At 47.9% G+C, this 24,057-nt stretch overlaps 1 protein-coding gene across 1 annotated transcript in view; it reads left to right on the top strand.

Moving 5' to 3' along the window:
• Nucleotides 1-24,057, top strand: part of LOC130490889 (vomeronasal type-2 receptor 26-like) — a 41,761-nt gene that overhangs the window by 3,849 nt on the left and 13,855 nt on the right. The window lies entirely within an intron of this gene.

The raw sequence follows: 24,057 nt of genomic DNA, 5'->3' as shown, positions 1-24,057 counted from the left end.
AGAGGGATGGTTTTATCAAGGCATTCTGGGAACAAGTCTTTGACTGTGCATTGCCAGATTACATTAATCCAACAAATCCTCGTGAAACGTGCACTGGAGAGGCGAGACTAGAGACTGTCCCAGCACCTTTTTTTGAAATGAGCATGACTGGTCCTAGCTACAGTATCTATAATGCTGTCTATGCCATTGCACATGCTGTACACATGTTGGACATCTAGAACCAACAACAGAGTGATGGAGAATGGTGGCAGCCTGGCTTCTCTGAATGTGCCACCATGGAAGGTAATTACTACTCACTAAGAAAAACAGTCCCCTACCATGCTTAGGGTTCACCATGTTGGTATGAGTGGGGCAACTGGACTTTTGTCTTTTTTTCTGACCATCTGGGAAGTCGCTTCGCTGTCATGGTCGCTTTAGCCTCCTTTAATCCCTGTTTCAGCCAGGATTTAGCCAGGATCAAACACATGCGTTTCGCCAAATGTGTGTTCAATCCTGGCTGTATCCTGGCTGAAACAGGGATTAAAGGAGGCTAAAGCGACCGTGTGTTTTTGCCCATGGTCTCCTGCCCAGTGAAGCTTCTCCCTCTCTCTGCTCCTTTCCCTTTTGCCTGGCTTTTGCTGCCACCATCAAGCCATGACAATAATGGATATTCTCTTCCCATGGACTTGAATGTAGACACTCTGACCATGTTGCCATCCAGGCTTAGCTCTTGCATTCTCCTGGGAAGTAGGGTAGTTGCAACTCCTCCCTTCCCCTCTTTTTGTACCACAGAGTAGAACAGGGGCTTTAATATACATCACAAAGACAAAAACGACTGCATTTTAAAAGAAATGCAATTTATTAAAGAATTGAAAATGCACATAGCATTTGTAAAAAGATTGTGAGCAAAGTCAAAATAAAGATGAAAAAAATCTCAACTACATAATCTGAATGATGGAATATTAGAATAGGCTATTGATTTTGTGTGGTGCAAGCAATTAGAAACATTCCATTACATTGTTCCCTTGGTTTGGGGCTTTCCCCTTTGTGGCTTCAGCCACAAAAGAGAACAACTCAGTCCCTCATGGGAAAAGAAATTGATCAAAGAGTGCTAAGAGCGCCTCATGACTAATTTCTGCTTTAAAAAGCTTCTTGCTTATATCCACATAGAGATGATGTCAAAAAGTGAGAAATTACATCTCATCTCATCAACTGGTAAGTGAGAAATTACATCTCATTAACCCTATGTCCATGAGTTTTATTCACTCCCTCTCTGACTGGCCTTTTTGGAAGCTCCATTCAGAAACACTGTGAATCATACTTCATTCCTTTGTCTTGTACCTGGCAATGGAAGCTTATTCTCATGAGCAAAAATATCTTCTGTCCTAGAAGAAAGCAAACTAAAAATCTGTTTGAAACATCAATGTATTATTAGTAAGTACATTCCAATCCATCCAATTGACCATAGGAACCTAAACGTTCTTTCTCTTTGCACTAAGCTTCACACACTTCTTCAGATAATTGCTTTCAACAAAAACAGTGCTGGAGATGATGTTAACGAACATGGAGAATTGAAAGGTGGATTTGATATTACCAATTTGGTAATATTTGGTTATTTTCCAAATAACTCCTATGTCAGAGTCAAGATAGGGAGGCTGGATCCTGAGCAAAAAATTATCCTCAACGAGGACAGAATTAAGTGGAACAGACACCTTGCGCAGGTGAGAAAACATCTTCATTGTCTCTCACAAATAAATACAAAACACTTTCACATTTAATGAAATGGGTAGGCAGAAGCTTTAAAGACAGCAAAGAACTCCATGATTTTTTAAATCCATGTTTTTAAGTTGGCATTTAATTGCAGCATCACTGGGTTCAACAAGCATGCAACATTTCAATGTTAGTTGGTCCCATAGTACACATTCTTCTTTGAGATCTCAGATATTATTCTTCCATTACCTTTACAGCTATTCCGAAGCAAAATACACCCAATATCTTCTCAGTTCTAAATTATTGTTTTCTTTGATGACAGCTGCCTCCTTTATCTGTGTGTAATGACAACTGTAAGCCTGGTTACAGCAGGAAAAAGAAGGAAGGGGAGCAATTCTGCTGCTACTATTGCGATCCGTGTCCAGAGGGGAAAATTTCTGACAGAGAGGGTAGGAAATATTCTGATTCATATTGCTGGCTGTCGAAGATCCTCGTGTGTTTTGTAGATTGATCAACTGAAGGGAGGGAATTTAAACATCTGCACTATGGGAAAACATGAAAAAGCATATCGTTATTGAACACTCCTGTGTGTTGCTCCATTAATTTCTAGAGATTTGCTTAATACTTTAGAGTAATGATGGGAATTCACTTCTAAAGAAAACAGAACTCCTGGGCAGCAGGAGAGCATAGTTCTGTTTTAAGGAAAGAGACAATCTGGTATGAAATTGAGAAGTATCACCATGAACCCCAAAACTCCCACAGAAGTCCTTTAATTCATGCTATCATTTCAATATATTTATATAGGCTAATTGTCTGACAATGCTTCTTAGGTATTGTCAGTGCTATGCAGGTTAACAAAACTGTTTTCATCAAGGGTTGACCATGCATGGTTAGCTATGATCTTAGAAAATCTCTTGTTTTCATATGAAGAAAGTGTCTAAATAGGTGATCTTCTCCTTTCAGACATGGATTATTGCATGACTTGCTCTAAAGGTCATTATCCACACCTGGATCAAGTTGAATGCATTCCCAAGATTTCAAATTTCCTATTGTTTGCAGAACCCTTGAGCATGATTTTAGCCATTTTGGCTCTCTTCTCTGATCACAGCCCTGGTGCTCACAATCTTTGTAAAGTACAAGGTGTCAAAGAGCTCCCCAACCTGTCTCCACCAGTTGGAGGCTGCTTTGGTTTGGTCAAAAGTTTTCTAAAAGACAAAACCTAAAATGACCTTTAGGATTCCAGTCCAGATCACACCACTGCCCACCATGTCAAAGAAGCTCCCCAACCTGTCTCCACCAGTTGGAGGCTGCTTTGGTTTGGTCAAAGGTTTTCCAAAAGACAAAACCTTGAACTCCAGGCTTTCGCTCCAAGTCCAAGGAGTAGCTGCCACCAGCCCTTTCAAAAGATTGAGCTCCAGGGAGAAGATAAGGGCAATCCTCTCCCAACTCACTCCAAAATTAAGTGCAACGCTTACCCTGCAAGGTAGAGGCCTGCCAGGGAAAGATTATACTCCCAAAATGTCTTAGGTTTTTGGTAGGTGGTTTTTACACTCACACAAAGGCACTTAGAATTAGGCTTGGAATCCCAAAATCACAGACACGAGCCATTTAAAGGCTAACAATTTATTTATAAGATTCAAGCTGGTTTACAGGAAAGAAAAAGTCATGAAGTGTTAAGCAAGAAAATAATAAACTATTTAGCATAGCTAGCTAATACATTCAAAAGCCTTTTTGGCAAAGGTTTCTTGCATCAGGTTTATAGTTACCAAGTTCCAAAGATGCTTCCAGCATTCAAAGGTTTCAAAAGGTTGTCCAAAAGGTTTCTCCAAGCAGGTCAAGTTGACCAGAGTTTCCCCGTAGGGGCAAAATCAAATGGGTTGTGATGCAGCCAGCAGAGCCTTCCTGCTGTGCACCCCAAAGCGTGCATAGTTTGTTTAGGGTTGGTCTGTCCTTATATCCATTTTCTTAAAGGGATGAGTTCATAGACACCAATTGAGAAAACGAAAGCACTTAGCTGTTAATTAATCGCTTGGTCAGAATTGCTGACTCCTTAAGTGATGTGTTCAGGTGAGGAAGCTTACAGAACTACCTGCACCTGGACATTGTCATGATGGCTGACCGATTAACTACTAGGGCAAGGCACGGCCTTGCATTCCAGAAAGGGGAGAGGTTAACTAGCACCAGCTGTGGCTTACTTCCCCCACAGAAGCAGTGTTCAAAGTGTAACTATTTTACTGCTCCAAAATCCTAATAACACAAAACTCATAGGCCTCCCAGGCCTGAACCAAAGAAATAACACACTCCAAGAAATTGAGAGGCCTCAACCTCTTGACACAAGGATACCCCCATCGTTAAAGCCAACAACCGGAGCCTCACCTCCGTTCTCCTCATCTCTCTCCTTCTGTGCTTCCTCTGCTCCTTGCTCTTCCTCGGACAGCCTAACAAGGTGATTTGCCTGCTCCGACAAACAACTTTTGGCATCATCTCCATTGCTGTTTATTCTATCTAAACTGTTGCAGTCATTCTGGTATTTATGGCGTCTAAGCCAAGAAACATTTTTCGAAACTGCGTGGGGAAACAATTGGCATTTGGCACATCATATTATTATCTCTTGCTTCTTGTTTCAAGTTGGCATTTGTGCTGTTTGGTTGGGATCTTCTCCTCCCTTTTCAGATGTGGACATACATTCACTGCCTGGAGAAATCATAGTGCAATGCAATGAAGGTTCAGTCATCATTTTTTACGTCGTCTTGGGCTACATGGGATTTCTTGCCATCGTCTGCTTCATAGTGGCATTTTTAGCCAGGAAGTTGCCTGACAGTTTCAATGAAGCCAAGTTCATCACTTTTCAGCATGTTGGTCTTTTGCAGTGTTTGGCTGTCCTTCGTTTTCACCTAACTGAGCACTCAAGGAAAAGACATGGTGGCCATGGAGATCTTCTCCATCTTAGCTTCCAGTGCTGGCTTACTAGGCTGCATCTTTTTGCCCAAGTGCTATGTCATAATCCTGAGGCCTGAGTTGAATAGAAGAGAGCAGCTGATTAGGAAAAAGCATTAAACCCCTCAGTCAGCCATCCACCTGTTCCACAGCTACATCTTTATCCACATATCAAACTTGGCCATTTTGTTTTCTGCACAGAATGAAACCCAGAATGAAAAGCTTGATTCGAACCTGGAGTTCTCCCACAACATGTCTCATGAGGGCCTGCTGTGGAAGAATGGGGTGGGGGGAATTCACTGTATGTATAATGCTTAATTAATACCTTTTTTCCCAGTTCCAGTGCAAAAAGAGCACCTGTATGCAATTGAGCATTTAGGTGTAACTTGATTATAACTTTTGGTGTATCTTCAAAGCTGCTGTTAAGTAGTAAATTACGAATAGATTTACAGCCTTATCTTTACCAGACAGCAGATAAAGTCATGAGAACATACAGGAAAGTGTGAAATCCATGGAGTACTCAAAGAAGATCTTATAGAAGAATATAAATCACAATTGAATTAAAAAATGGGCAGACTCTCTTTTCAATTGGGTTTTTTAAAAATCTGCATGTTAATCCATTTAGGGGTAAGGCATTTTTCATTTCAATGATTGTTCAGTTCCACAACATGTAGAACAGTCCATCACCATTTGTTCAGAAACTGTGATGCCACAGGGCGAAAACGCATGGTCGCTTTATCCTCCTTTAATCTCTGTTTTAGCCAGGATTGAACACACATTAGGTGAAACACATGCATTCGATCCTGGCTGAATCCTGGCTTCCCAGAAGCTATCTCTGATTTAGAGCAAAAAGCCTCTCTCATCTGCTTCTTGATTCCCCCACAAGGAGAAAAATTGCTCCCTTGGTCCATTATGCTCACTCTTGAAAGATAGGTGTGAGGGCCATCTGGTTTTGGCTCTTATCTATTTCTATCTCTACCCCTTTGAACTCGTACAAGCAGTTCGCACCTCTGTGTATCTTCCTGAGTCCCCCGCCTCGTCCTTCTTGCCCAGGTGCCACCTCTCCTCCCCTGCTGTGCTTTCTGCCTTCACTCCCTCGGGCTGAGTCCGGCCTTGAAATGCAGATAGCCCTCACTGTCTCTCTAGGACTGTTTGATGTTTTATGCTGCACCGGTTTGCCTTGTAACCTCCCATGTCCCCCATGCGTGTGAACCTTCGTGCCCTGTAGTAGATAAATACTGTAACCCCGATAAGCTAGTCACTCGCAACTTTGAATCCATGAGCCTGTCTTCTCTATCTGAAGCCTTCAATAAATCTTTTGTTTCTGCATCCAAGTCTGAGCAATTGATTTGGCGAAGTTTGCCCAGCTAGGTTAGGGACTCTCACATTAAGTTGCGAGTCCTTGCCTCTTCGTTCTGCATCTGTACCCTGCGGGACAGCTATGTCAGCCGACGAGGAAAAAACTACCCCTCCGGCCTCGCCGGATGGAAGCGGTGCCCCGGACAAGCCGGCCCCGAAGGACAAACCGGACCAGAAGGTGCCAGGTGCGCCCCGACCGGGCCCGGGACCGGGCACGCGTCCCAAGACCACCTTTAACACTTGGCTGGATTCGCCGAAAGGTTGGTCACTTTCCCGGACTGAGGCAAAGCACCGCCGCTTGGCCTTAACTGGTACGGGGTTCGAGGACGACCCCGCTCGTCGGGACGCTCTGATGGATGAGGAGCGGAGACAGTGGCAGGAGGAACGCCAAGCGATGGTGGAGCGCATAGATGCCATGCAGCTTGTGATGGAGGAGATGGCCGCGGCCATGGACGCGCTGAAGGTACAGCCCCCGCCGGGTAACCCTCCGGATGGGACACCGGCGGCTCCCCCCGCGCCTCCTCCCAGCACCCCGGCCCGCCGGGACCTGAAGATCACGTATGATGGGTCGGGGGACCAGTTGACCTTTTTCATGGTCCAAGTGGACATTTTTATGCGGGAGCAGGGCCGGACCTTTACCTCCGAGGAGTCTCAGGTCCAGTATGTGGCCTCCCTCCTGCAAGGCGAAGCGGCCGCGTGGATGGTGTTACAGTACGAGCTCCGCTCCCCTGTGCTACGGAGTTTGGATGACTTTATGATCGCACTCCGTAACCGGTTTGAGGACCCGAACCTGGGGGAGCGGGCCAAAGCCGCTCTGATGCAACTACGCCAAGGGGCCAAGTCAGTGGCGCAGTACGCGAGCGAGTTCCAGTCCCTGTCGAGTCGGATTCTGGACTGGAGTGAGGCTACCCGGGTGCAGTTGTTCAGGGAGGGCCTAAACCCGGACCTGCAGCATTGGGCCTTTATGCAAGGCAACCCCCCTGACGTTGAGGGTTGGGTGCGCCACGCTGCCGATATCGAAAATCGGAAGCAGCTCCTGAACCTGTCCAAGCAACGTTCCGGCCGCGACTTCAAACCAAGAGGAGACAAGGCAAGTGGGATCCGGGACCCTCGCACCCCAGGCGGGGGCGGCCCCACGCCAGCGGAGCGCCGCAAGCGCTTCGAGGCAGGGGTGTGCCTGGTCTGTGGAGGAAAGGGTCACTTCGCCTCCCAATGCCCATCCCGCTCCGGACGCCCGGCTTCCATTCGCCCCGTCCCGAGCGAACCAGAGAAAGCCCCCGCAGAGGGTCAGCCGCGACGCCGAAGCAACGCTCCAGGACGACGGAGCACCCCCTCGGCACTACACGCGCACGCCCTGGATGGGATCGCCAGTTCGACCGGTCCATCGGGACCCCGGATTGCCAGTGCAACCTCTGACTCTGCCGAGTCACGGATTACAAATACCTCGTCCCCCTCGTCCAGCGAGGAGGAAGAGTGGGATGTGCCGGCAAAAAACGCCGTCGGTCTGCTGTAAAGGGGGCTCCTCAGCAGACCGCACCGTCCCTTGTGCAAGGAGCTCCACCGATGGTAAGCGCCCAGGAAGATAATGTTTATATTCGGGTTCACCTCTCACTACCCACGGGGGGCCCAGTTTTAGAATTCCCCGCGCTCGTGGACTCGGGGTGCGCCCGCACGTTGATTAGTGAGGAGGCGGCCCGGAAATTGCAAGTCCGCCGCAAGCGCCTCCCGGGTCCCCTCCGCTTCTCCCAGATGGACGGGAGTGACTTTAAAAAGGGGCCTGTCACTCACCGGACTACCGCGATAGTCATGACTGTAGGGGAGCATTGGGAACAGCTGTACTTTACCATTGCCCCCATAGTTGCCCCTGTAGTGCTGGGAATGAACTGGCTACGGGGCCACAACCCTTCCATTGATTGGGTCAAGCGGACCCTTACCTTCCCAGAGGATCCCTGCGCCATGCATGACAGGGACCGCATGACCGGGACCCCGGCGGCCGCCCTAGTGGGTTCCCCAGGACCCATTTCCAATACCCCCAACCTACCCTCGGAATACTCCCAATATTCGGATGTGTTTGATGTGCGGGAATGTGACGAACTGCCACCGCACCGGGAGACCGACTGTGCGATTGAAATAGTTGGGGACGGCAAGTTATCCAAGGGAAAGGTGTACCCCATGAGCCCCAGTGAAAAGGCAGTGTTGCGGGACTATTTGGACACTAACTTGGCGAGGGGCTTCATCCGCCCCTCCAAAGCTCCGTACTCCGCCCCCGCCTTTTTTGTCAAAAAGAAAACGGGAGACTTAAGACTGTGTATTGACTTTCGGAGGCTCAACACTGTCACGCAGTCTAACGCTTACCCCCTCCCTCTCATTCCAGACCTGCTAGCACAATTGAAGGAGGGCCGGATTTTCACCAAACTGGATTTAGTGGAAGCCTACCACCGCATTCGCATAAAAGAGGGGGACGAACCAAAAACGGCTTTTTCGAGCTGTTTTGGCATGTTTGAGTATTTAGTCATGCCATTCGGACTTTCTGGGGCTCCGAGTGTGTTCATGCAGTTAATCAATGAAGTGTTACATGATTTGTTGTTTCGGGGGGTGGTGGTATTTTTGGATGATATACTCATTTATTCTGAAACCATGGAAGAGCATGTCCGGCTGGTGCGGGAGGTCCTCCAGCGGTTACGGGACCACAAGTTATATGCCAAAGTGTCTAAGTGTGAATTCCACCAGCCTTCCATTACCTTTCTAGGCTATGTAATCTCCCACCAGGGGTTGGAAATGGACCCCGGAAAGGTTCAGGCTGTGCGAGACTGGGAACCCCCTACTACGCGCAAGCAACTGCAGCAGTTCCTGGGGTTCGCCAACTTCTACCGCAATTTCATTCCCAACTTTGCGCAAGTGGCTCTTCCTCTCACTTCCCTTCTGCGCACCAAGGGAAAGGGTGCCAATGCCGCCCTGCCTTCGGCCCGACTGCAGTGGTCCCCTCCCTGCCAACAGGCTTTTGAGGACTTGAAGCTACTCTTCTCGTCCGAACCGGTCCTGGCCCACCCGGACTGCACCAAACCGTTTGTGGTCCAGGTGGACGCATCCGATGTAGCTATGGGAGGGGCCCTCTTGCAGCGGGACGAAAGTGGCGCTTTAAAGCCATGCGCCTATTTCTCCAAGAAGTTTACCCAGTCCGAAATCAACTGGGCCATCTGGGAGAAAGAAGCCGCGGCAGTAAAGCACGCCCTCACTGTGTGGAGGCATTTTCTAGAGGGGGCAGAATTCCCGTTTGAAGTGTGTACTGATCACAAGAATCTGGAGGCTCTCAAAGGGGCTAGAAAGCTCAACGCCAAGCAAATACGTTGGGCCCAATTCTTTGCCAAATTTCGGTTCACCCTCAAACACGTACCCGGCAAGGAAAACGCCCTAGCAGATGCCCTATCCCGACTGCCCCAGTACCGCAACGATTTTGACCGTCCTGTGGACTCTCTTTTCACTCCTGAGCAAAGGGGAGAGATCCCGGGTTTGGCGGTCTCCACCCGGTCTCAAACCCGCCACCCCAGTGGTCCCTCGCTCAAGGGAATCCCGGAGGCTTTCCAGCAACGCCTCCGGGAAGCGTCCCTACAGGAAGCGGAGCAGCAGACGCTCCCTTCCGGTATGGAACAGCAAGAGTCCTGGTGGGTGCAGGAAGGGAAACTCTATGTCCCAGCCTCTCTTCGCAGGGAGATTTTGGGACTGGTCCACGGAGCCAAGCTGGCCGGTCACTTTGGGTTTGTCAAGACGTTGCATTTGGTACAGCGGCAGTTCTGGTGGCCGGGCATGAGAGGGGATGTAGAATTGTACGTTCGCAGTTGTCCCATATGCGCCACCGCCAAAAACAGGGGGGGCAAAACCCCAGGGCTTCTGAAACCTCTGGAGATCCCCACCCGGCCATGGGAGGTGATCGCCATGGATTTCATCACCGATCTACCCCCCAGCAGGGGCAAAACCGTACTGTGGGTTGTTACAGACCTCTTCTCCAAGCAGGTCCACTTTGTCCCCTGCGCTGGGCTCCCGTCGGCGCAGGGGTTGGCCAAAATGTTTGTCGCCCATGTCCTCAGGCTTCACTCGATTCCTAGGAAGGTCCTCTCCGACAGAGGGGCCCAGTTCGTTGCCAAGTTCTGGCGGGCCTTCCTGAAGCTTATGGGGGTGGGGGAACAGGGTCTCTCGTCTGCCTACCACCCGCAAACTGATGGCCAAACCGAACGGGTGAATGCCGTGGTCGAGTGCTATCTCCGATGTTATGTTAATTACCATCAGGATGACTGGGTGGACCTGTTACCCTTCGCCGAATACGCATACAACAACGCCCCCCACTCCTCCACGGGGTTTAGTCCGTTCCGGGTAGTATACGGAACCGATTTCGGCCCTTTCGGTGCCGCCCCCGTCTCCCCCGAACTCGAGGCAGTGCCCGAGATGCAGGAATGGGTACAGGCGGTCAGTTCCACTTGGCCCTGGCTACAGAAAAACCTTGAACGGGCCAAGCGGAAATACAAGGAACAGGCTGACAAACACCGGTCACAGGGATGGGAACTCCGGGTGGGGGAACAGGTTTATCTTTCCACGAAAAATCTGCGTTCCCTCCGACCCTGTAAAAAACTCAGCGACCGTTATGTGGGCCCCTTCCCTATTACTCGGGTGATTAACGAGGTAACTGCGGAGCTGGATCTTCCCAAAACTCTTCGCGGGGTACACCCCGTTTTTCACATCAGTCTGCTCAAACCGTTCGTCTCCGCTCCCCAGTTCCACCCCCCTTCTAAGCCAGAAGTGCCCACTGTTGTGGGTGGGGATACCCACATGGAAGTATCCAAGGTCTTGGATTCCAAGTGGAAAAAGGGAAAGCTGTTTTACTTTGTTCGGTGGAAACATCTAGGCGCCGCGCACGATGAATGGGTTGCAGCCCCCCATATGGCCGCCCCCCGGCTCGTACACGAATTCCATTGCGCTTATCCCGAGAAGCCTCGACCTCCCGAACTCGCGGGAGGGGGGCCTTAAGGGGGGCAGAATGTGAGGGCCATCTGGTTTTGGCTCTTATCTATTTCTATCTCTACCCCTTTGAACTCGTACAAGCAGTTCGCACCTCTGTGTATCTTCCTGAGTCCCCCGCCTCGTCCTTCTTGCCCAGGTGCCACCTCTCCTCCCCTGCTGTGCTTTCTGCCTTCACTCCCTCGGGCTGAGTCCGGCCTTGAAATGCAGATAGCCCTCACTGTCTCTCTAGGACTGTTTGATGTTTTATGCTGCACCGGTTTGCCTTGTAACCTCCCATGTCCCCCATGCGTGTGAACCTTCGTGCCCTGTAGTAGATAAATACTGTAACCCCGATAAGCTAGTCACTCGCAACTTTGAATCCATGAGCCTGTCTTCTCTATCTGAAGCCTTCAATAAATCTTTTGTTTCTGCATCCAAGTCTGAGCAATTGATTTGGCGAAGTTTGCCCAGCTAGGTTGGGGACTCTCACAATAGGGTGATTATCTCCACTGTATCTCTAGATTTCTATTTAGAAACTATTGAATTTCTAAATTTATTGTCACAGGTTGAAAATATTTTAATCTGGCCTCCATGTGATGTGGGCATCTCAGGATCATGTGCTCAGTTGTTTCCACCTTCCCCCAACGAGCATGAGCATTATCTTTCTGAGTATGGAATCTTTTTCAATCTCCCTTCCAACACGGCGGAAGGAAGTGCCAGCTGAGCAGAGTAAATGCTCTTCTGCTGTTGTTAGATTCTATTTTAGTTAGATAGATTGCCGGAGTGACCATATATTTTCTGCTTGGCTGGCAATTAAAATTTGGAACTCTGGAAAGGTCAGCTTGGCACCAATATCTTCAACTCTCTGTCAGATGATTTTTCCCACGATCATACCCACATTACAGCAGTGCCTGAAGAGATAAACCCAGGGTAATAATTCTTTTACCGACAGTCCTCAGCCAATTTGCATGGAATTTATCTTGGAATGCCAAAGGAAAAAGTGCTTGAGGGTTCAATATCCCTTTCAACCATAGCTGGATGGATATGATGCAAATTCTGGCTTGCACCTTCAGCATTCCGGTTTCCAATCTAATCCAGGCATTTGAGACATGTTTAGGAACCTGGAGGGCTGCTCTTAAGAATTTGGATTGCATCCTGTCCAGAGGTGAGAAGCAAGGAGTTGGTGGGCCCCAAAAGGACCATATTGAAGTTGAGCCAAAGATTTGGCTTTGAATAATTTCAAGGCTGCCAATACAGAGTGACCGCCTTGTGTTCTCATAAATGTAATAATACTGTTGGCAGATCATTCCCCCTGATCAGCAGCATACCTGCCATGGATGGAATCTTTTTCAATCTCCCTTCCAACACGGCGGTAGGAAGTGCCACCTGAGCAGAGTAAATGCTCTTCTGCTGTTATTAGATTCTATTTTAGTTAGATAGATTGCCGGAGTGACCATATATTTTCTGCTTGGTAAGATATTTGTTATCACAGTATTTGATTCACCTCCCCAGGGCTCTCTTAATTCCTGTGGCAGACCTGGAGAGAATTACTGAATCATCTGCATATAGCAACAAGGGGGTATGCCTTTCTGCGATTTTGAGAGGGTGGCAATCTAGTGATTGTAGGTGATTTGCCATATCATTGATGTAGAAGGCAAATAGCATAGGTGCTAGTACACAACCTTGTCTAACCCCTCTATGTGTTCTATTTCGATCAGTCAAGTGATCCAATCTGCTACATCTGACCCTTAGATAACTATGATTATTAAATGTCCAGATAACAAAAAAAAAGTATTTCATCGATGGTTGAAGTCATCAATTTCCCTCATAATTTGGGCCTGGCAACCTTATCAAGTTCGGCCTTCAGATCTACAAAGGCCGCATATAGTGAGATGGTGTCACCAGAAGAGTACTTTTCAATAAATGCTATAGAATTTAACAATGGTCTATCACGGAAGTGTAAGGATGTGACTCTGGCCACCAAGACTAGATTAATTCATGCCATCATATTCCCTATTACTATGTATGGGTGTGAAAGCTGGACAGTGAAGAAAGCTGATAGGAAGAAAATAGATTCCTTTGAAATGTGGTGTTGGAGGAGAGTGTTACGGATTCCGTGGACTGCCAAAAAAAACAAATCAGTGGGTTATAGATCAAATCAAGCCTGAACTGACCCTAGAAGCTAAAATGACTAAACTGAGGCTGTCGTATTTTGGTCACATCATGAGACGACAAGAGTCACTGGAAAAGACCGTCATGATAGGAAAAGTTGAGGGCAGCAGGAAAAGAGGAAGACCCAACAAGAGATGGATGGACTCAATAAAGGAAGCCACAGCCTTCAATTTGCAAGATCTGAGCAAGGCTGTCAAAGATAGGACATTTTGGAGGACTTTCATTCATAGGGTCGCCATGAGTCGGAAGCGACTTGACGGCACTTAACACACACACATCATGGATCTACCCAGTCTAAAACCCACCTGCTCCTCACCAAAGACGTTCTCTTGTTCCATCCATAGTATCAGTTTGTCTAGGAGATGTTTCACATACAGTTTGCTTATAATGTTTAACTTATTGGCAGGTAATTTGCAGGGTATAAGCTTTTGAGAGTCAAATCTCCTTTCATAAGACACCAGTTTATTTATCAGTGGAACTCAGGGGAGCAGGCAGTCCAGCAACATAAATAAGACTACTCTTTCCTAGCATTAGTCCCCCCACCCCCCACACCCAATATATATATAGCAGGGGTTGGGAACCTTTTTTCTGCCAAGGGCCATTTCGATACTTATAACATCATTTGTGGGCCATACAAAATTATCAACTTACAAATTAGCCTGCAATATTTGATCAAACACTTAGCCAAGAGACACGACCGGAGACGGCTCCGAGTGTCTGCCATGTAGAACGACTTGCTTTTCAGCTCTGCCATTCCCAGCTGGGCCCAAGAGATTCAGGCAGGGCAGCAAACACAAGACGGAGTGAGCGACAAGCCGCTCGGGGCTTGTAGGTGAAGGAGCCCTGTCCAGTAACACCCCAATCCAGCACTTTCCCGCCCTATGCGTCTTTTGCAGGACTTAGAGGGGAAAGAACCAGAAGGGAGAGGGGGTACCGACCAAGCCCCAAGCAGGCAGCTGTCCAGATGACACCCCCCCCGCGCGCGCACACAGGCAAGCAGGCAGGCATCCAACTGGTGGCGCACTCGCCCACCTGGTGGCACAGGATGGTCTGTTGCACCAGCCAGGCGTAGCCATCCAGCTGCATGCCGGAGTTGCTCCTGCTCCGCATGGTTGGGGCCGGATTCTACAGCCGGATCCTGCTACCTCCCACTGCAGGGATGAAATGAGGACACACTGGCTAAGAACTCACCCCCATGCGTTCTGGCCCTGCTCCCTTTAACCTCTCCATTGTCACCACTTCTGCCCCCAGCCCTCTTGTAGTACAAAGGGAATACGTTTCTCCATGGCCTGGGTGGGAAAGGGTTAACACAGTTTCTTGGGAAGTCCTGGCAGCTCCATAACTAATGACTCTTCTGCAAGGGGGAAAGAAGGTTCCTTTTCTCAACAAAACAAACTCACATCCGCCTTGAATAGAGGCTTTTCCTATCTGCAGGAGGGGGTGGATCACCAGTCTTAGATCCTTCTGAGCTAGAGATCTGCCAGGACCCACAAAGGGCCAGACCAAAAGATTTTGCGGGCCATACAGCCCCTGGGCCTGTTGTTTCCCACCCCTGATATATACCTTTAAACCTCTGGTTCCAATCTGGTCAAGCTGGGAAAACAACCCCTCAAATTCTGTCTTTTTTGTGGGTTACATTCAAGTATTTCTCACCCAAGGCATTAGATATGTCACGGGGACTAATAGCCATTAACCATCAAAAGTTATCGAGCGAGAATCTTCTAGCCATCTGGAGACACTGAAAAAATCGTCTTGAGTGGAATGGTTACTTCTTGAGTTGATGCAACACAATAAAAATCCAGTTGCAGTATTTTACATTGAAAGATTCCATGCTGAATGGCCAGTGCCAGTGTGGCAGAGAGTGGGGACAATATCAGAGGCAGCTATAGGAAGCTGTGTGTCGTAGGCCAACCCGAGCTGCCCTCCTCCTCTGAGAAAGAGGAGGAGTGGGAACCTGGGCCCGTTCCTCCAAGGACTGCACTGGAACAGCAGGAACAGGCATCAGAGCCACCAAGACCCATGACAGGGGATGAGGGCTGCTCATTCTGGCAGAAAACAGAACAGCAAGAAGAGCAGGACTCCTCACCTGCAAGTTCTCCCAAGCTGGCTGAAAAGCAGAGAATCAGGGCCCGGCTTCAATTAAGGGAAAGAAGGCAAAATGCCAGGTGGGTCTTGAGAGAGAGAAAGAAGACAATTAAGCCTAATCAGGGAGGAGTGGAAGAAACTGGAACTGCTACGCTGATAAAAGGCCAGGCAGATTGCCAGAGTTCTTGTGGGTTCAACACATGTTGAAGGCCACTGACTGAGAGAAACAAACAGAAGTGCTAAGCAACTGAAGCTATCTCAGTTCACCCCGGCGTGCAAGCTGACATCTGATCTGATAAACAAGGAGGCTGTGCTGGTGCCTCTATTCCTTTATCTGCTAATTACCTTAGTTTAGCCCGGTCCACGGGAAGAGAAGAGCCTGCGTCAGGCTCTGGTCAACGCAGTACTCCCATTGCTGTTGTTGAAACCAGAGACCAAGCCTCCAGCCTGGTTACTGCCTGCACGCTACATTCCTGCCTGAGCACGACACTGTGTGTGTTGCCAGTGGAAGGTCTCTGTTATTCTCATCACAGAGTAGTGCCGAACAACAACCAGCACATCCTGGACTTGGTCTTTGCCATCAAAGAGATCAATGCAAATACCAAGCTCTTACCCAGTGTCACTTTGGGCTTCCACATCTCTGACAGCTGTAGAAGAACAAGAACAAGCAGGACCTATCAGGCTGCCTTGGACTTGGTCTCTACCCAGCATAGGTTTACCCCAAACTATAGGTGTGGTATCCCAAACAACCTGCTAGCTGTCATTGGGGGACTCCAGCCTGACATCTCCTCTCACATGGCAACAATCTTCAGCATCTATAATATTGCACAGGTAAAATGTCTCACGCATAGCCTATACTTTCTTCCTTTCCTCAACTCCTGGAGTGGTTCTGTAATTCAGAAAGAGAGGATAGAATAGAATATGGGCAGAGAGACAGGGAAAGACAGACCCAGAAAAAACAAATGCTGGTATGTAGATATGACTTCAATGGCACCTTTATTTAATAGGATGAAAGGGGGACATGCAATCTCTGCACTGTTGGGAAGAAGAAAAAGAGGAAGTATTTATATCTTACTTTTCTCTTCCTTAAGGAGTCGCAGGCCTTGACATGGAAAGCTAGGGCTGTCAAAAAAAAAAAAAAATTCTGTACAGTTCGGATTCGGCTGAATTTGGCCCTTGTGGGTTTGATACGTGCCAAAGTCCGAACTCCCCCACTTCGGATCCGTTCAATTCGGCGGGAATTCAAAGTTCGGAAACAAATTCAGCCGAATAAAGCCATTAAAAACACAACCGCGCCTTTCCGCGGCTCTGGGGGGGCATTTTTGGGCTTAGAGGTCCCAAACTTTTGGCAGAGCTTCAAAGGACGTTTATTGAAAGACTCCCCAAGTTTTGTAAAGATTGGGTCAGGGGGGGCTGAGATATGGGCCCTGAAAGGGGTCCCCCCACCCTTAATGTGCATCTCTCAGCAGAGCTTGCCGCCCACGCACAAAGCTCCCAGCCCCGACAACAGCAGAGAAATTAGCAAAACAACTGCAAACACAACCTTGTTAAACAACACCTTTGCAACATACAACTGAAACCTCCCCCCTCAAACCAGGGAGCGAGAGATTCGAGGGGGAACACACACCCCAGGCAGAACCGAAGAAAGCCCCCTTTGGCTTCCCCCCCACCCACAGAAACTGCTCCCTCCCCACACACACACGGACTCTGCTTTCCCCCCACACACACACACACATACACAGGAGAAAAATTATAGATTAAAGCCCCCAAAGGGGTCTTACTGTGGCTGTCTTCTGTTCCATCAAGAGGGGCTGAAGAGAGGACTTGTAAATAATCCAAGATGATTCCAATTAGGCACGGAACGTTTTGCTCTGGAGAAGATGCACAGGATCGGATCCATTCATCCCAATAGGGAAAAGGGGAATGGGGAAAGGGGAAAGCCCATATCTCGGGACCCCCTGACCCAATGTTCACAAAACTTGGGGGGTATCTTAAGAGCACTGGTCTGAAACTCCGCTCAAAGTTTGGGATCTGCACCCCCAAAAATGCGCCCCCTGCAGCCATGGAAAGAGAAAAGGGGGGAGGCGATATTTCTGCCCCCACTGAACCCATCTTTACAAAACTTGGGTAGTATCTTAAGAATAATTCACTGAAGTTATGCTAAAGGTTTGGGGGCTATATCCCAAAAATGAGCCCCCTGCAGCCACATAAATGGAAAAAGGGGGGAGGGAAAAGGGGGAGAGCCCATATCTCGAGACCCCCTGACCCAATGTTTACAAAACTTGGGGGGTATCTTAAGAACACTGGTCTGAAACTCTGCTCAAAGTTTGGGATCTGTACCCCCAAAAATGCGCCCCCTGCAGCCATGGAAAGAGAAAGGGGGGAGCCCATATCTCGGGACCCCCTGACCCAATGTTTACAAAACTTGGGGGGTATCTTAAGAACACTGGTCTGAAACTCTGCTCAAAGTTTGGGATATGCACCCCCAAAAATGCGCCCCCTGCAGCCATGGAAAGAGAAAAGGGGGGAGGCGATATTTCTGCCCCCACTGAACCCCATCTTTACAAAACTTGGGTAGTATCTTAAGAATAATTCACTGAAGCTATGCTAAAAGTTTGGGGGCTATATCCCCCAAAAAGCGCCCCCTGCAGCCACATAAATGGAAAAAGGGGGGGAGGGAAAAGGGGGAGAGCCCATATCTCGAGACCCCCTGACCCAATGTTTACAAAACTTGGGGGGTATCTTAAGAACACTGGTCTGAAACTCCGCTCAAAGTTTGGGATCTGTACCCCAAAAAATGCGCCCCCTACAGCCATGGAAAGAAAAAGGGGGGAGCCCATATCTCGGGACTCCCTGACCCAATGTTTACAAAACTTGGGGGGGTACCTTAAGAAGCTTCATCTGAAGTTCCAGTGAAAGTTTTGTGTCTGTACCCCCAAAAATGCGCCCCCTGCAGCCACAGAAAGGAGCGAATGTGCACAAGCACCCCACACACACACACACGAGGATTTCGCTCTCTCTCTCTCTCCCTGGCTGGGCCGCACATCAGCTGATTCCTCCAGTACTCAATCCTGACTGATTGGCCAGAAGAAGACCCAGCTTGCCCACCGATTGGCCGGGGGAGGAGAATGCTGCTTACTGAAGGTTATGCTGCTTACTGACGGCTGAATTGGCCGAATTTATTCACGAACTCCCGAACTCGCTGAATTCGGCCCCCCCGGTTGCCCTCCAGTTTTGAGTTCTGATCCGTCCGAACAGAAAAGCACCGAATCAGGGGAAATTCGGTTGATTTTCAGTTCGGGCCGAACCAAATTGACAGCCCTATGGAAAGCCCCAGGCTAGCCTGATCTCATCAGATCTCAGAAGCTAGGCAGGATTTGCACTGGCTAGTATTTGGATGGGAGACCTCCAAGGGATACTAGGGTTGTGACATGGAAACAGCCAATAGCAAACCACTTCTGATTTTCTCTTGCCTTGAAAACCCTACATAGTTTCCATCAGTCAGCTGTGACTTGATAGGTGGGAGGAGTTTAAAAGCAGCTTACAATCACAGTCCCTTCTAGGGCTGTCAAAAAAAATTCGGTACAGTTCGGATTCGGCAGAATTTGACCCTTGTGGGGTCGGTACGTGCCGAAGTCCGAACTCCCCCGCTTCGGATCCCCGGTAATTCGGGGGGATCCGGAGTTTGGGGGAAAATTCGGCTGAAGCGCGCCTTCAGGGATTCCCTGAAGGCGCGCGGGGGCCCTTTAAACTGATCTGTGCCTCCCAGCTGGGAGGCGCAGATCAGTTTAAAGGGCAGCCCGCCCCCCTTCAGCGGGCTCCGCTGAAGGGGGGCGGGCTGCCCTTTAAACTCATCTGAGCCTCCCAGCTGGGAGGCGCAGATGAGTTTAAAGGGCTCCGCTGGAGAGGCGCGGCTGTCATTTAAACTCATCTGTGCCTCCCGGCCGGGAGGCATAGATGAGTTTAAATGACAGCCCGCCTCCCTTCAGCAGGCTCCGCTGAAGGGGGGCGGGCTGCCCTTTAAACTCATCTGAGCCTCCCAGCTGGGAGGCGCAGATGAGTTTAAATGACAGCCCGCCTCCCTTCAGCGGGCTCCCGCTGGAGAGGCGCGGCTGTCCTTTAAACTCATCTGCGCCTCCCGGCTGGGAGGCGCAGATGAGTTTAAAGGGCAGCCCGCCCCCCTTCAGCGGGCTCCCCTGAAGGAGGGTGGGCTGTCATTTAAACTCATCTGTGCCTCCCGGCCGGGAGGCACAGATGAGTTTAAATGACAGCCCGCCTCCCTTCAGCGGGCTCCCCTGAAGAGGGGCGGGCTGTCATTTAAACTCATCTGTGCCTCCCGGCCGGGAGGCACAGATGAGTTTAAATGACAGCCCGCCTCCCTTCAGCGGGCTCCCCTGAAGGGGGGCGGGCTGTCATTTAAACTCATCTGCGCCTCCCAGCTGGGAGGCGCAGATCAGTTTAAAGGGCAGCCCGCGCCTTTCAGTGGGCTCCCCTGAAGGGAGGGCCGAATTGGCCGAATTTATTCGCGAACTCCCGAACTCGCTGAATTCGGCCCCCCCGGTTGCCCGCCAGATTTGAGTTCGGATCCGTCCGAACTGAAAATCACCGAATCAGGGGAAATTCGGTTGATTTTCAGTTCGGACCGAACCGAATTGACAGCCCTAGTCCCTTCCTCTCCCCATAACAGGCACCTTGTGAGGTAGGTGGGCCTGAGAGAGTTCTGAGAGAACTATGACTGGCTTACACACCAGGCTTCATCTGGAGCAGTGGGGAAGCAAGCCCGGTTCACCAGACTAGAGCCTGCCGCTCATGTGGAAGAGCGAGGAATCAAAGCCAGTTCTCCACTACATCATGGTTGCTGGTGCTTACCTTTAAACCCCTTCATGACCCGGGGACAATATATTTTCTGATATGAACCCATGAGATAGTGGTGGTGTGAATGACAGGGTCTCCTTGTAGTCCCCTCACTCTTGAGAATGTGCTTCATTATGGCCTCTGCCCAGGTGTTTTCTGTTGTTACCCTACTACTGTAGAATAGCCTCCCAAAAGGGGTGAGATAGGCACCTAGCCATAGGACCTTCTGGTGTGGTTGTAAAACAAAGCTGTTCAAGAGAGCTTACTTACTGTCCAAGTTTTCCCTCAGACCTCTCTTTAGAAATGGATAAGATACTCATGGACTTACAACAAAGGGACCATCTTGAATTATGTGGGGATGCCAGAAGGAAATGCTCCACCTCCTTCTGGGGACAGAGCACCCCATCTTTTCCAGTGCTCCCAGATTCTTAACCTTTCCAACTTTTCTCCTTGGCCAGACATAGTGCCTTACCCCTCAATGAATTAACTGGCAGATTTTTGAAAACCCCAATCGAACAGAGAGTCTGCCAGTGAGGAAAGGCAAAGGAAGAAACACCCATTTTTTATTCAGCTGTGATTTATATTCTTCTATAAGATCTTCTTTGATTACTCCATTGATTTCACACTTTCCTGTACTTGTGACTACCACTTAATCTGTCTGCTGTCTGGTAATGATAAGGCTGTTACTCTATCAGTACTTTACTACTTAACAGCCACTATGAAGATATGCTTGTGACTACCACTTAATCTGTCTGCTGTCTGGTAATGATAAGGCTGTTACTCTATCAGTACTTTACTACTTAACAGCCACTATGAAGATATGCCGAACGTTATAATAAGTTACGCCTAAATGGTCATTTGCATACAGGCACTCTTTTGCACTGGAACTGGAATTTATTTATTTACTTAATTTATACCTCGCCTTTCTCCCCAATGGGAACCCAAAGAAGCTTACATTATTTGCCTCTCCTCCATTTTATCCTCACAATAACCCTGTGAGGTAGACTGAAGCACGTGACTGACTCAAGGTCACCCAGCAACCTTCCATGGCAGAGTGGGGATTTGAACTTCCACTAACCACTACACTATGTTTAGGGGGGCAGCTTGAAAGTTATAGAGGCAGGCTTTGGCTATCTCTCAATGGTGTGTTTTAATAATTTTAATAAATGTTTTTATATATAGTATTTGTTGTCTTGACTAGGGTTGTGCATATCAATATACCCGAACCAAAAATAAAGCCAAAATTAGCCGTTTCGGCAACATTCGGGTTTTGTGTTGACCAAATACCAAAACCTGGGAATGTGCTTGAAGCCAAATAGGCGATTCCTGAAAAAGTCAAATAATTATTTGTCTTTTTTGGGTTTAACTATTCACCTTCTGTGGAGTCTCCATTTTGTGGCCCTTATTGTGTTTAAAGGAGAGCTATCTCCTTTCTTCATAATCCTGCCCCCTGGCTGGTTTCCAGGGCAACAGGAGGGAGGGAGCAGGCATCTTGGAGTGGCCAATGTGGCCAATGGCAGCAATGCAAAATGCCAGCTGGTGCAGTCTACCTGTATTGCAACAGAGGACAACCTAGAGAAGGGGAGGGAGGAGGGCCAGGAATTCTCAGGTAAGAAATGACACTGTTTTTTCACCAATCATAGAAGGTGTTTTTTTGGCTGGAATTATTTCCAAACTTTTCTGTGCTTGGCCAAAGACTATAAAAGCAGGTCTGGTTCCCAGACCAGGCCTTTCCTCATGGAGATTTGAGAGTTTTGTGGCAAAAAATGGCTTTAGCTTCTGCTGCCTGATTCTCCCTCTGCATCCTGGTGCCTCATCCTGACCTGCTGGATGGATGAATCTTTCAACCTGTATAGCTATGTCATTACATCTCCATAAACTCTGGAGTGAGTCACAGTGCCCTAAGAGGTCTTGTTGTGCAAAGCTTGATAGGAATCCAGAAGCATCTTTGAGACCAAGAAGAATTTTGTGGTAAGCTTTTGAGAGTCTAAGCTCCCTTGGTCAGATACAAGGGCTTTGATTCTCGAAACCTAATACCCCAAAATTTTACTGAAGAACAACACAGTACCCTCTAAAAGAATTTTCATGAGCAAAGCTTCAGAGCCTATCTGATCATATTTGAGAAGGCCAGCACATATCCCATGGATAAAGGGTTTTCTCAACTCTATTTGAGGCTCAAATAGTGTTAGTCTTTCTTTTCAGGCCCTAAATGGCTTGCAGTTGGAGGAGTTGAAGGACCACCTTCTCAAATACTTTCCATCTCATCTGAATTTCTTCCTCACCATTCAGACCTCTTGATCTCTGCACCCCTGAATAGATTAATGAGACAGGTTGTGCCGGGAGACGGCTTTTCAGTGTTGCCTTCTTGCCCATAGAATGCCCTTTCCCTTTGAGTCTCTACTATCTCTATTTTGAGACTCTACAAGTCTACTATCATTCAGGTGCAAGGCCAAATGATTCTCTTTTCCTCAGTGTTTAATTGCTAGTTTGATCTTGCAACATTTTCATAGTTTGCTCCTAACCTGAGAGAACTCTTTTAAAAAACATGGTTTATTTAATGCTGGATTTTGAGGCTGGGTTTCTTGGACAGTATAATGATTCTGTGCTGTTTGTTGCTTTATCATGTTTCACTTTGTAAACCACTTTGACCAGGTTCTCTGGACAAGTGGTGCTGAAATAAATAAATAAATAAATGCATCCAAGGAGAAGTTGCTTGCAGTTCTTTCAGAGATTCCTGCTTTTTTTTATTGCATCATGGGTGGGCGTGGCCTCTGATGGTCATTCTGAGCTCACCATCACAGCTGTTGTCTCACTTCAAAAAAGATGGGATGAGATTGAAGAAAATATTTTTGCTTTACTAGTTCTGCAAATAATTGTCCCTCATGAGATAATCTCCACTGTAATTATCAGAATCACTGTCATTTTTTCACGCAGTCTCAGTTGCAATTGCTTTCCAGAAGGAAACAGATAACAAATCTGAAATGAAATCAAGTCGTGCTTATAAAGCTCTCCGCTGGGCCATTCACAACTAAAATGAGGGACTAGAGAAAGGCATTTTTCATATCACTACTCTATATCTCTCAAGTATCATACAAAGCAGGCAGTTGGGAAATGAAAGATAAGGTCCATATCTCCAATGTGAAAAGTGTGTTGGAAGAGTCAGGGGCCATCTGAGCCACCTTCTTGACACCAGGCGGAAGCTAATGATGATGCTGTAGAGGAGAACCCAGGACAGTTCATGTGGAGAGAGGTGTTCTTTGATTTCACATGGCAGTTTTTGATGTTGCTGCTGATACAGATGCTGCTTCCTCACGTCGTTTATAAACTACATAGCATGAAGTGCACAGGAAACAATCCTCCTCAGATTCCACATCAATGGTATCAGCCAGGTGAAATCCTGATTGGTGGAATGGTTACTCATATGGGTTGTACTTCCCAAAAAATTCCATTTGAGCGACACCCCTCCCAGGATTATCTATGTTATCCAATGTAAGAAATTCATTGCTCCTCTAATGTAGAGATTATGATGTCTGATTTTATTTTAGCAATTCTGTATATTTGCAAAACTGAATAGGCATTTTTAAAAATAATAATGCACAGATATTCATTGTGGCTACCCAAATGAAATACTCATGTTCCAAGATACAAAAAATTTGCTTATACCAATGACAGCAGCAATTACTTCATGAATATTTTAGGAGCAGATTGCAGTGTTTCAGTTATCATACCTATACACTGAGCTTTCCTAGATTAGAAGGTGCATAGTAGGAGGTAGGGATTTTTTAAAAAATGATCTAAATATATATCCATCTACTCATGGACTAGCTTGAGGAAGGACAGTTCTACACAGAGGATTGTAAAACTTGAAAATAAAATAACTAAGAGAGAACTAATATTTGAAAAATATAGAAACCTTTAAGAAAATGTCAGTCTGAAGATGCAAAAATATTTGTATTGCACAAGAGGTTG

This window comes from Euleptes europaea, chromosome 18, assembly GCF_029931775.1.
Source record: "Euleptes europaea isolate rEulEur1 chromosome 18, rEulEur1.hap1, whole genome shotgun sequence".
NCBI lineage: Eukaryota > Metazoa > Chordata > Lepidosauria > Squamata > Sphaerodactylidae > Euleptes > Euleptes europaea.
This window is presented reverse-complemented; position numbering and strand designations above follow the sequence as displayed.